This window comes from Lolium perenne, chromosome 4 (assembly GCF_019359855.2).
Source record: "Lolium perenne isolate Kyuss_39 chromosome 4, Kyuss_2.0, whole genome shotgun sequence".
Classification (NCBI taxonomy): domain Eukaryota; kingdom Viridiplantae; phylum Streptophyta; class Magnoliopsida; order Poales; family Poaceae; genus Lolium; species Lolium perenne.
The window spans coordinates 62,835,963-62,846,652 of NC_067247.2; positions in this window are offsets into that span (position 1 = coordinate 62,835,963).

Consider the following 10,690-nt stretch of genomic DNA (forward strand, 5'->3'; position numbering starts at 1 on the left):
CTCTTGCATCATATATTTTGCACCTATTAGTGAAGAATACATAGAGCATGCTAAAATTTGGTTTGCATAATTGGTCTCTCTAAGGTCTAGATAATTTCTAGTAAGGTGTTTGAACAACAAGGAAGACGATGTATAGTCTTATCATGCTTGTAATATGTCTTTTATGTGAGTTTTGCTGTACTAGTTCATACTTGTGCTTGCTTCAAACAACCTTGCTAGCCTAAACCTTGTATCGAGAGGGAATACTTCTCATGCATCCAAAATACTTGAGCCAACCACTATGCCATTTGTGTCCACCATACCTACCTACTACATGGTATTTCTCCGCCATTCCAAAGTAAATTGCTTGAGTGCTACCTTTAAACAATTCAAAATTTATCACCTCTGATTTGTGTCAATGTTTTATAGCTCATGAGGAAGTATGTGGTGTTTATCTTTCAATCTTGTTGGGCAACTTTCACCAATGGACTAGTGGCTTCATCCGCTTATCCAATAATTTTACAAAAAGAGCTGGCAATGGGATTCCCAGTCCCAAATTAATTAACAAAAATAGACACTCCTCCATGGTATGTGATTGTTGGACGGCACCCGAAGGATTCGGTTAGCCATGGCTTGTGTAAGCAAAGGTTGGGAGGAGTGTCATCATAATAAAACTAAAATAAAAAAGGCACTCCTTCATGGTATGAGATTGTTGGCAGGCACCCGAGGATTCGGTTAGCCATGGTTTGTAAAAGAAAGGTTGGAAGGAGTGCCACCCAAAAATAAAATAAAATGGGAGCCGCTCTTTGAAGATTTGTCTGGCAAGGGGGTTAGAGTACCCGCTACCATTCGTTGACAACAACATACACCTCTCAAAACTTTACTTTTATGCTCTCTTTATGTTTTCAAAATAAAAGCTCTAGCACAAATATAGCAATCGATGCTTTCCTCTTTGAAGGACCTTTCTTTTACTTTTATTGTTGAGTCAGTTCACCTATCTCTCTCCACCTCAAGAAGCAAACATTTGTGTGAACTGTGCATTGATTCTTACATACTTGCTTATTGCACTTGTTATATTGCTTTGCATTGACAACTATCCATGAGATATACATGTTACAAGTTGAAAGCGACCGCTGAAACTTAATCTTCCATTGTGTTGCTTCAGTGCCTCTACTTTGAATTATTGCTTTATGAGTTAACTCTTATGCAAGACTTATTGATGCTTGTCTTGAAGTGCTATTCATGAAAAGTCTTTGCTTTATGATTCAGTTGTTTACTCATGTCATATACATTGTTTTGAACGCTGCATTCACTACATATGCTTTACAAATAGCATGATCAAGTTTATGATGGCATGTCACTCCAGAAATTATCTTTGTTATCGTTTTACCTGCTCGGGACGAGCAGAACTAAGCTTGGGGATGCTGATACGTCTCCGACGTATCGATAATTTCTTATGTTCCATGCCACATTATTGATGTTATCTACATGTTTTATGCACACTTTATGTCATATTCGTGCATTTTCTGGAACTAACCTATTAACAAGATGCCGAAGTGCCAGTTCCTGTTTTCTGCTGTTTTTGGTTTCAGAAATCCTAGTAACGAAATATTCTCGGAATTGGACGAAATCAACGCCCAGGTTCCTATGTTACCCGGAAGCATCCAGAACACACGAGAACCACCAGAGAGGGGGCACAGGCCCACCAAACCCTAGGCCGGCGTGGCCAGGGGGGCCCGCGCCACCCTATGGTGTGGGCACCCCTTCAGCCCTCCCGCGCCGCCTCTTCGCCTATTTAAAGCCTCCGTCGCGAAAACCATGATAAGTTTGACGGAAACAGAGAAAACCATCCAGAGCCGCCGCCATCGCGAAAGTCCAATTCGGGGGACAGAAGTCGCTGTTCCGGCACCCTGCCGGGACAGGGAATTGCCCCCGGAGCCATCTCCACCGCCGTCTTCACCGCCATCGCTGCCTCCATGATGAGGAGGGAGTAATCCACCCCCGAGGCTGAGGGCTCCGCTGTAGCTATGTGGTTCATCTCTCTCCCATGTACCTCAATACAATAATCTCATGAGCTGCTTTACATGATTGAGATTCATATGAGTTTTGTATCACTATTCATCTATGTGCTACTCTAGTGATGTTATTAAAGTAGTCTATTCCTCCTACATGGTGTAATGGTGACGGTGTGTGCATCCGTGTTAGTACTTGGCGTATGCTATGATTATGATCTCTTGTAGATTATGAAGTTAAATATTGCTATGATGGTATTGATGTGATCTATTCCTCCTACATAGTGTGAAGGTGACAGTGTGCTTGCTATGTTAGTACTTGGTTTAGTCGTATTGATCTATCTTACACTCTAAGGTTATTTAAATATGAACATTGAATTGTGGAGCTTGTTAACTCCGGCATTGAGGGTTCGTGTAATCCTACGCAATGTGTTCATCATCCAACAAGAGTGTAGAGTATGCATTTATCTATTCTGTTATGTGATCAATGTTGAGAGTGTCCACTAGTGAAAGTGTAATCCCTAGGCCTTGTTCCTAAATACCGCTATCGCTGCTTGTTTACTATTTTACTGTGTTACTACTGCTGCAATACTACCACCATCAACTACACGCCAGCAAGCTATTTTCTGGCACCGTTGCTACTGCTCATATATATTTATACCACCTGTATTTCACTATCTCTTCGCCGAACTAGTGCACCTATTAGGTGTGTTGGGGACACAAGAGACTTCTTGCTTTGTGGTTGCAGGGTTGCTTGAGAGGGATATCTTTGACCTCTTCCTCCCTGAGTTCGATAAACCTTGGGTGATCCACTTAAGGGAAAACTTGCTGCTGTTCTACAAACCTCTGCTCTTGGAGGCCCAACACTGTCTACAGGAAAAGGAGGAGGCGTAGACATCAGTGTGCCCCCCTCAAATTCTTTGCTGCGTCCGCCACTGCCTAACAGCTCAGCACACCCACAAATAAATCTCCTTGCGCGCACCACTGTCAGCAAAAATAACAAAATTAGCACGCAAGATTAAGAATGAAGTGAATTTAAGTAACTTGGTTAGCTTTTCAAGCAATATATTCAGAGAAAGAGCACACATGTTCGGCTTGAAATAATCGTAAGAGAAGAACAATAAATCTAAGGCACCCCACTTCATCGGAAGAAGGGGCGCGACAACGCAAGTATTCATACCTTGAGTCGACGCTGGCTCGTAGAAGGGCGGTCGCACCTCGAGGATGCCGGCAACGTCTCCACCTCGGTATCACATGTGACTGCTTCTCGACGGGCGGTGCGCCGCGCCATGTAGAAGATCTTTCAAAAGAGGAGAGCCCGATGACGCTACTGACACCTCAACCTTGATAGCACTGGCCTGTTGCTCCGCAATGAGATGCGCCACATGCAAGATTTAGCGGATGCGCCAATTTCAGAGATATGTCATGATCGTTGTAACAATTTTCAACATGATGATGATTTGATCCTGCACTCGGCCTTGAACATAAGTACTACTCCGTAGTACAATCTCACAATTTTTTTATCATTATACTTTGCGAGATTTAGCGGATGCGCCAATTTTAGAGATATGTCATGATCGTTGTAACAAATTTCAACGTGATGATGATTTGATCCTGCACTCGGCCTTGAACATAAGTACTAGTACATTCTCACAATTTTTTTTATCATTATACTTTGCAAGATTTAGCGGATGCGCCAAATTCAGAGATAGATCATGATCATGGTAACACACTTTTCAATGTAATGATGATTTGATGTTGCACTCGACCTTGAACACAAGTACTAGTATGGTCTCACAATTTTGTATCATTATACTTTGCAAGTTTTAGCGGATGCGCCCATTTTCAGAGGTAGATCATGATCATGGTAACAAATTTTCAACGTGATGATGATTTGATGTTGCACTCGACATTGAACAGAAGTACTACTACTGTCTCACAATTTCTTTATCATTATACTTTGCAAGATTTACCGGATGCGCCAAATTTAGAGATAGATCATGATCATGGTAACAAATTTTCAACGTGATGATGATTTGATGTTGCACTCGGGCTTGAACAGAAGTACCGTCTCACAAATTCTTTATCATTATACTTTGCAAGATATAGTGGATGCGCCAATTTTAGAGATAGATCATGATCATGGTAACAATTTTTCAACGTGATGATGATTTGCTGTTGCACTCGGCCTAGAAGAGAAGTACTAGTACGGTCTCACAATTATTTTTATCATTATACTATGCAAGATCTAGCGGATACGCTAATTTCAGAGATAGAACATGATCATGGTAGTGACCGTTATTTACTGTTATGATGATTTGATTTTACACTCGGCCTTGAACAGAGGTACTAGTACGGTGTCACAATTTTTTATCATTATACTTGGACGGTAGCCAAATTCAAAATCTCATAGCGGCAAATCTTCCCGCCCACAAAATACAAAAATTTCACACGCTTTCAAATTCCCATTCTACCCCTGTGGAGATGACAGCAAAGTCGGTTGGTGGGGGGGTCTGCCCGTCATTTTAAGGATCACCACCTCCCTAGCCCGGAAACCCTCCCAAAAAAATTCATTTCCCTCAGACCACCCACCGAAACTTCCCAAGTCCCTCTCTCCCACCTCCACGACCACCGCACCGGAACATCCCCGCCGGACTTCCCTGGCCTACCCGAGGCCTCGCGATCCTCGTCATCCGGCTGCCTGCCGGAGCCGCTTCATCGACGTCGTCATCAACCGGACCGGATCATCCCCGCCGAACCTCGAAACCATATGCTCATCCAGCAGTCTACCGCAGTCGCTTCAGCTGCGGTATCGTCCACCCCACCGGAGCCGCTTCGCCGGATCCGTCGTCCACCGCATCGGATCTTGCTCACCGACACCGCTGTGCATGAACCGGATCTGCTTCACCGGCGCCGTGCATGATCTAAACTCTTCTACTGTCGCTTTTCTATTGCTTGCCCGCAAGTTCTTGTTTAATCTTGGGGGAACCTGTTTGTGCTAACGACGCGCCATTACGTTTTTGCAGATGAGATGACTAACCATGAAGTGTAATGGCCGTCTCTCCAACCCCAAGTAGCACATGTTGCGTACTTCATCACCGGATCTATCAACCCCAGGAAGATCTGATGTGACTCCCATAGAGTGCTTCTCCTAATGTAAATCCCTTGTTTTAGCGCCATGTTCTGGGTTCAGATGCTTGTTTGTCTAAAGCTCTTTTAGTTCATTCCTAGCTATGACCGTAACACCTTGCTATTTTCTAGTTCATTGCTAACTTTAAGCGATTGAACATTTTGGTTTCCATTCCCTGCTCTGTAGATGTAGCCATCATAACTTCTATCTTGCTCAGTCGTTGTTACAAAAATTTTAAGTAATTGCACATGTTGGTTTGCATTCCCTGCTCTATAGCTTTTGGCATCGTAACTTCTATATTTGGTTTACATTGCCTACTCTGTAGATCTAGCCATCATAACTTTATCTTGCTCAGTCTTTGTTACAAAAATTATGGCCTGCTACTATGTTGTTTGTGCCAATTTTTTACTCCATGAACATGTTGGCTTGCATTCCCTGTACTACAGGTGATGCCATTGTTTTGTATCTACTTCATTGTAAGCTAACAAAGTAAGGACTTAGTTTGGCATGCTATCACTCTGCTATCTAGCCTGTAGTACAAATAAACTTGTCATATTACTAGATAATAATTTTGTGTGCCATCTTGTTCTTCAAAAGCTGCATTATTGACTTGTTTCTCTGACTTGGCATGACGCTCACATATGGAATGCTGAACATATTGGTTTGCATTCCCTCTTATACAAGTTCACAGGTGATCCCACTATATTCTGTATCTGGTCCATCCTAAGCTCCAGCATTAACTATCATCTATGTGTTGCTCATTACAAGTTTATATCCCGAAACATCTTGATTTGCATCCCCTTCACTATAAGTTCAGGAGTATTATTTAGTTCACGGCCAAAATGAAGTAATTGCACTTGGCACATGTTGGTTCACAGTCCCTCCTCTTTAGCTTTTGCCATCGTAACTTCATCTTGCTCAGTCGTTGTTACAAAATTTATAGCCTGCTACTATGTTTGGTTTACATTCCCTGCTCTGTAGATGTAGCCATCATAACTTCATCTTGCTCAGTCGTTGTTACAAAATTTATAGCCTGCTACTATGTTGTTCATGCCAATTTTGTACTCCCTGAACATGTTGGTTTGCATTGGACTCGACAGTAGTAAGTCTGCTGTTTCATTCTAACATGCTCTGTTATATTGGTTGTTGGTATGCGGCATGCACTCTTTGTTTGCTTATTGTGCGCATTACAATGATCTTGTTATAACGACGAAATGATGACTTCCAAATTCTTTGGCAAACAATATTGTAGTGTATTTGCCTTTCCATTGTTGTTGTCTTAACTTGTAATGTCTTTGTTTCAGATATAGGTGCTGCATGGACAACTTAAAAGATTGCCGGATCGCTTCATTGTATTGCTAGGTTTAATTACCATTCAATTTCGCTGGGTTCTGTAATATTTTTTCAAAGCCTTGCAGCTGATGTAATATTTAGTTAGTTTTTATAGTTCTTTCGCGCATTTTTTCTTTGGTGCTTGTGGTAAGTGAGGTTATCCGACAGAAATCAATGCTGCGTAAATATTCTAAGTATCTAAATCACGAATTCCCATCCCTTAAAAGGCCCAATTAAGTGAAATCACATATGTGCCGGCCCGCAAAATCCTAAAGCGCCTATTATGCCGGCATATAAACAGCAACTAAACGGGCTGGCCCACTTACTTATTGGGCCAGCCCACTTGATTTATGGTGGACCCCACACACTAATTGGGCCGACCCACTTACTATAAGGTGGACCCCACAAACTACTGGGCCGGCCCACTAACTAGCTGGGCCAGCCCAATTGCTTTTGTGGTGGACCCCACATACAAAATGGGTCGGCCCTTTAAGAGGAAAGTGGGACCCACCTGTGCTTTTGGCCCGGCCCACTATCTTGTTGGGCCGGCCCACTTGCTATATGGTGGACCCTACGTTCTAATTGGTACGTCCCTTTAACATCAAAGTGGGACCAACAAGAGCTTTTGGCCCGGCCCACTATCTTGTTGGGCCGGCCCACTTGCTACATGGTGGACCCCACATACTAAATGGGCCGGCCCTTTAAGAGGAAAGTGGGACCCACCTGTGTTTTTGGCCCGGCCCACTTGCGTGTTGGGCCGGCCCACTTGCTATATGGTGGACCCCACATACTAAATGGCCGGCCCTTTAACAGGAAACTGGGACCCACCTGTGCTTTTGGCCCGGCCCACTATCTTGTTGGGCCGGCCCACTTGCTATATGGTGGACCCCACATACTAAATGGGCCGGCCCTTTAACAGGAAAGTGGGACCCACCTGTGCTTTTGGCCCGGCCCATTTGATCTAATGCGGACCCCACGTACTAAATGGGCCGGCCCGATAGCAGGAAAGTGGGACCCACATGCTAATTGGGCCGGCCCAATAACTTCTTGGGCCGGCCCACTTGCTTTAAGGTGGACCCCACTTGGTAAATGGGCCGGCCCGATAACAGGAAAGTGGGTCCCACATGTTTTGTGGGCCGGCCCTTTTGCCTGTTGACCGGTCAAACGAGTGCATTCGGCCCGGCCCACATGCTTAGCGGGCCGGCCCATTAATGTTTTGACCAGTCAACCTTAGAGGTTAGGCCCGGCCCACGTAACTAATGGACCAGCCCAGCTATATAGTTGACCGGTCAAACTAAGTCAGCTGGCCCGGCCCGCAAGCTTAATGGGCCGGCTCGCTTAAGACGTGGCAGGCCTCGTGTGGGCCTACCATCTACCACGGGGTTTCAGCGGTTAACGCCGTTAACTGCCAGTTAACGGCGTCTGCCACGTGGCAGTTTGCATGACGTCAGCAGTCAACGGGCTCCCGGAAACATTCTGCAACGGTCCGATTTTCCGTGGCGGAAGGGCGCCCAAGCGCGACGGACCGAAAAAAACATGGTAGGACTTTGCCTGACGCAGTTTCGACAACAGAACCCATATCGTCGGGTTAGGCCCATAGGCGACGAAAAATACCCCTTAGCGGACGATTTTGAGACGTTGTCTATTTGAACTTTTCTTGTAGTGAGGATGGCAATGTGTTTGCCAAGTTTGTTGGAACTCAAAATGGTTTCAAGAAAAGAACCATTTGGGTTGCCAAGCCTATTGTGACTAACCTCTTAGGACCCAACTTGGTTGGGGACCAACAAGCTCAAACTTGATCAATAGGTGCATGTGGAGGTCATTGGAGTCTTGGCTACTTCATGAAGAATTAAGGGATCTTCATATATTATATTTTGACCAAGCCAAGTCGTATGAATTATCATATATATCTTATATCCAATGTTCCTCTTTGCGGTAACTTATACTTCAACTCATCATATTTATTGTAAGTTACTTGCCCCCTTTGCATGTTTGGTTTTGTATCAAATATGTGTTTGTATATGTTGTATCTTACTTGCCTATCTTGTGTATTCAAGTATGCTTGTTTGACTCACCATATACTTGTGTATTGTTTTGAGCCTAATGCATCTTGATGATATCTTATTTGGCTCTCTTTGCAGTGATTAATGGAACATCCCATTTTGGGGGAGTGATATGCTTTGTGCATCTCTCTTTCTTTAAAATGTGTGTACATGGGTACCACCACTTAGTATTGATATTGCAAGATTATCTAGTCACTATGTGGTGTGTCATACTCATGAGGAATTCAAATTCTAAATGTCCATTAATCATCTCTAGTCGAATTTTAGTTGCCTCTTGTTTAGAAGAAATGTTTTATCACATTATGGGGGAGTAATATGTTTTGTACATATCACAAGCCTAGAAAATGTGAACATATGAGGTTATGCCACTTAGAGTTGATGATCTTAATTATCTTGTTCCTAGGTGGCATGTTTGCTCAAACAAGCTCCACTTCTATTAAAAAGCTTTTATTGCTCATCTTATGGATTCTTGTTTGAGTAAGAAATTCTTGGTACGGTTTTTCCTCAAATACATATCCCTATATCTTATTTGGGACGCCGTTTGCTTCAAGTTATTCTAATCATTGCCGTGCGTGATTGTTTGACTAGTTGAAGCTATCAAGAATCTTCATCCATGCATAGTGCTTAATTCTATATACTTATCCTATGCCTTTTATTGTGAAATTGATCCGTACTATCCTTGTTAATATACCACCGGAAGCTAATTCCAATATTCTCATTGTCTTTGACAATTGATAACCTCGTACGTGGTTGAATTTATGGATCACCTTCACCTTGGATTGCTTCTTACTTCCTCATTTTATTTCCAAGAAATCTTTGTTGCTCCCATATGTCTTCCTTGTCCCTTTGAAAAAATCTTTTGATAAATCCCCTTGATTCATATCAAGTGTTTGTTTTGGAATACATACCTTTTCTTTACGGTACATTGTGCCATTGTGAAAAGTGAGGGTTTGGTTTATTTGTTCGAACCTTGCTCTTTTGGGGAGTTTGCTATCTCATTCCTTCTTTCATATTTTATTAGCTTGAATGAGATAAATCTTTGAGCATGTTTGCTTTATTTCATCCTCTATGCTCAATGGTTTCTTCTTAGTTCACTTGTTGAACTTTGTTGAACAAATCTTTTGTGATTTGCTTCTTTGATATAATTTGGACAACAAATTTGTTTTGTGACACCTCTATGCCTTATTTAATTCTTTTGGTGTTTTGTCCAAAGTATATCTTTCTTGGATCTTTAAAAGTTTTGGTGCATGCTTATATGTAATTTGTTTATACTTGTAGCATGCTTGCTTTCTTTTGATCCATTATGTAGTATATACTCCATCAAATCCTAAATGGCTAAGATGTGCATGAAATTCAAATTTCATCTAAATATGCACATGTTTATATGGAGTGTGTCCTATATATTGTGGTTAGTCTAACCATGTGGACCCAATAAGTTTGGGGACCAAGATGTACTTGAATGATGTTTTAGGTACATTGGAGATGCAATGGAGGCTAGTCTCATCTATAAGGAAGGTGTTGTCACCATATGATAATTGGAGTCAAGCTAGGATGATCGATGAAATCTTATCTACTACATCATGCCATTGCTATCTCGGTAACAAGTATCTTATTCATGCACTCTCATATAGCATCCAACCTCTTGTAGGTTGTATCTTGGCATGAAATTATTTATTTCGAAAATATTGCGGTTCTTGAAAAACCCCTTTTTAAAGAAAACTTCTTATTGTACATTTGAGTAATTTGAGAAGATGCATATGATAGGAATATATATATATGATTCACCTATCCCAAATATGCCCTCTAGCAATTTATTGCATATCAATTCCTCAAAGAACTCTTATGTGCAATTTTGATAAAATTGCGAAATAAATCCATATTTGTGATACTTGTTGCCTCTCTCAAAACATTCCAACTAGCTTTACTTCCCTTATTGTTAGTTGTGATGCTTTGAGATTTTATTTGGTTGAAGTTCATTCATATACCATAAGTGAAAAGTGGAGCCATAGGCTATATATGCTTTTAAGCAAACATCCTTTGGTATATGTTATTACTTCATCTTGGATATCATATCTTATCTATTTTGTTAACCTCTTGTGTGTGCATGTTTCTTTATGGATCAATTGTCCACTTTAGAAACTTATATACATAAGAGCGTTAATCCATCACCTTGA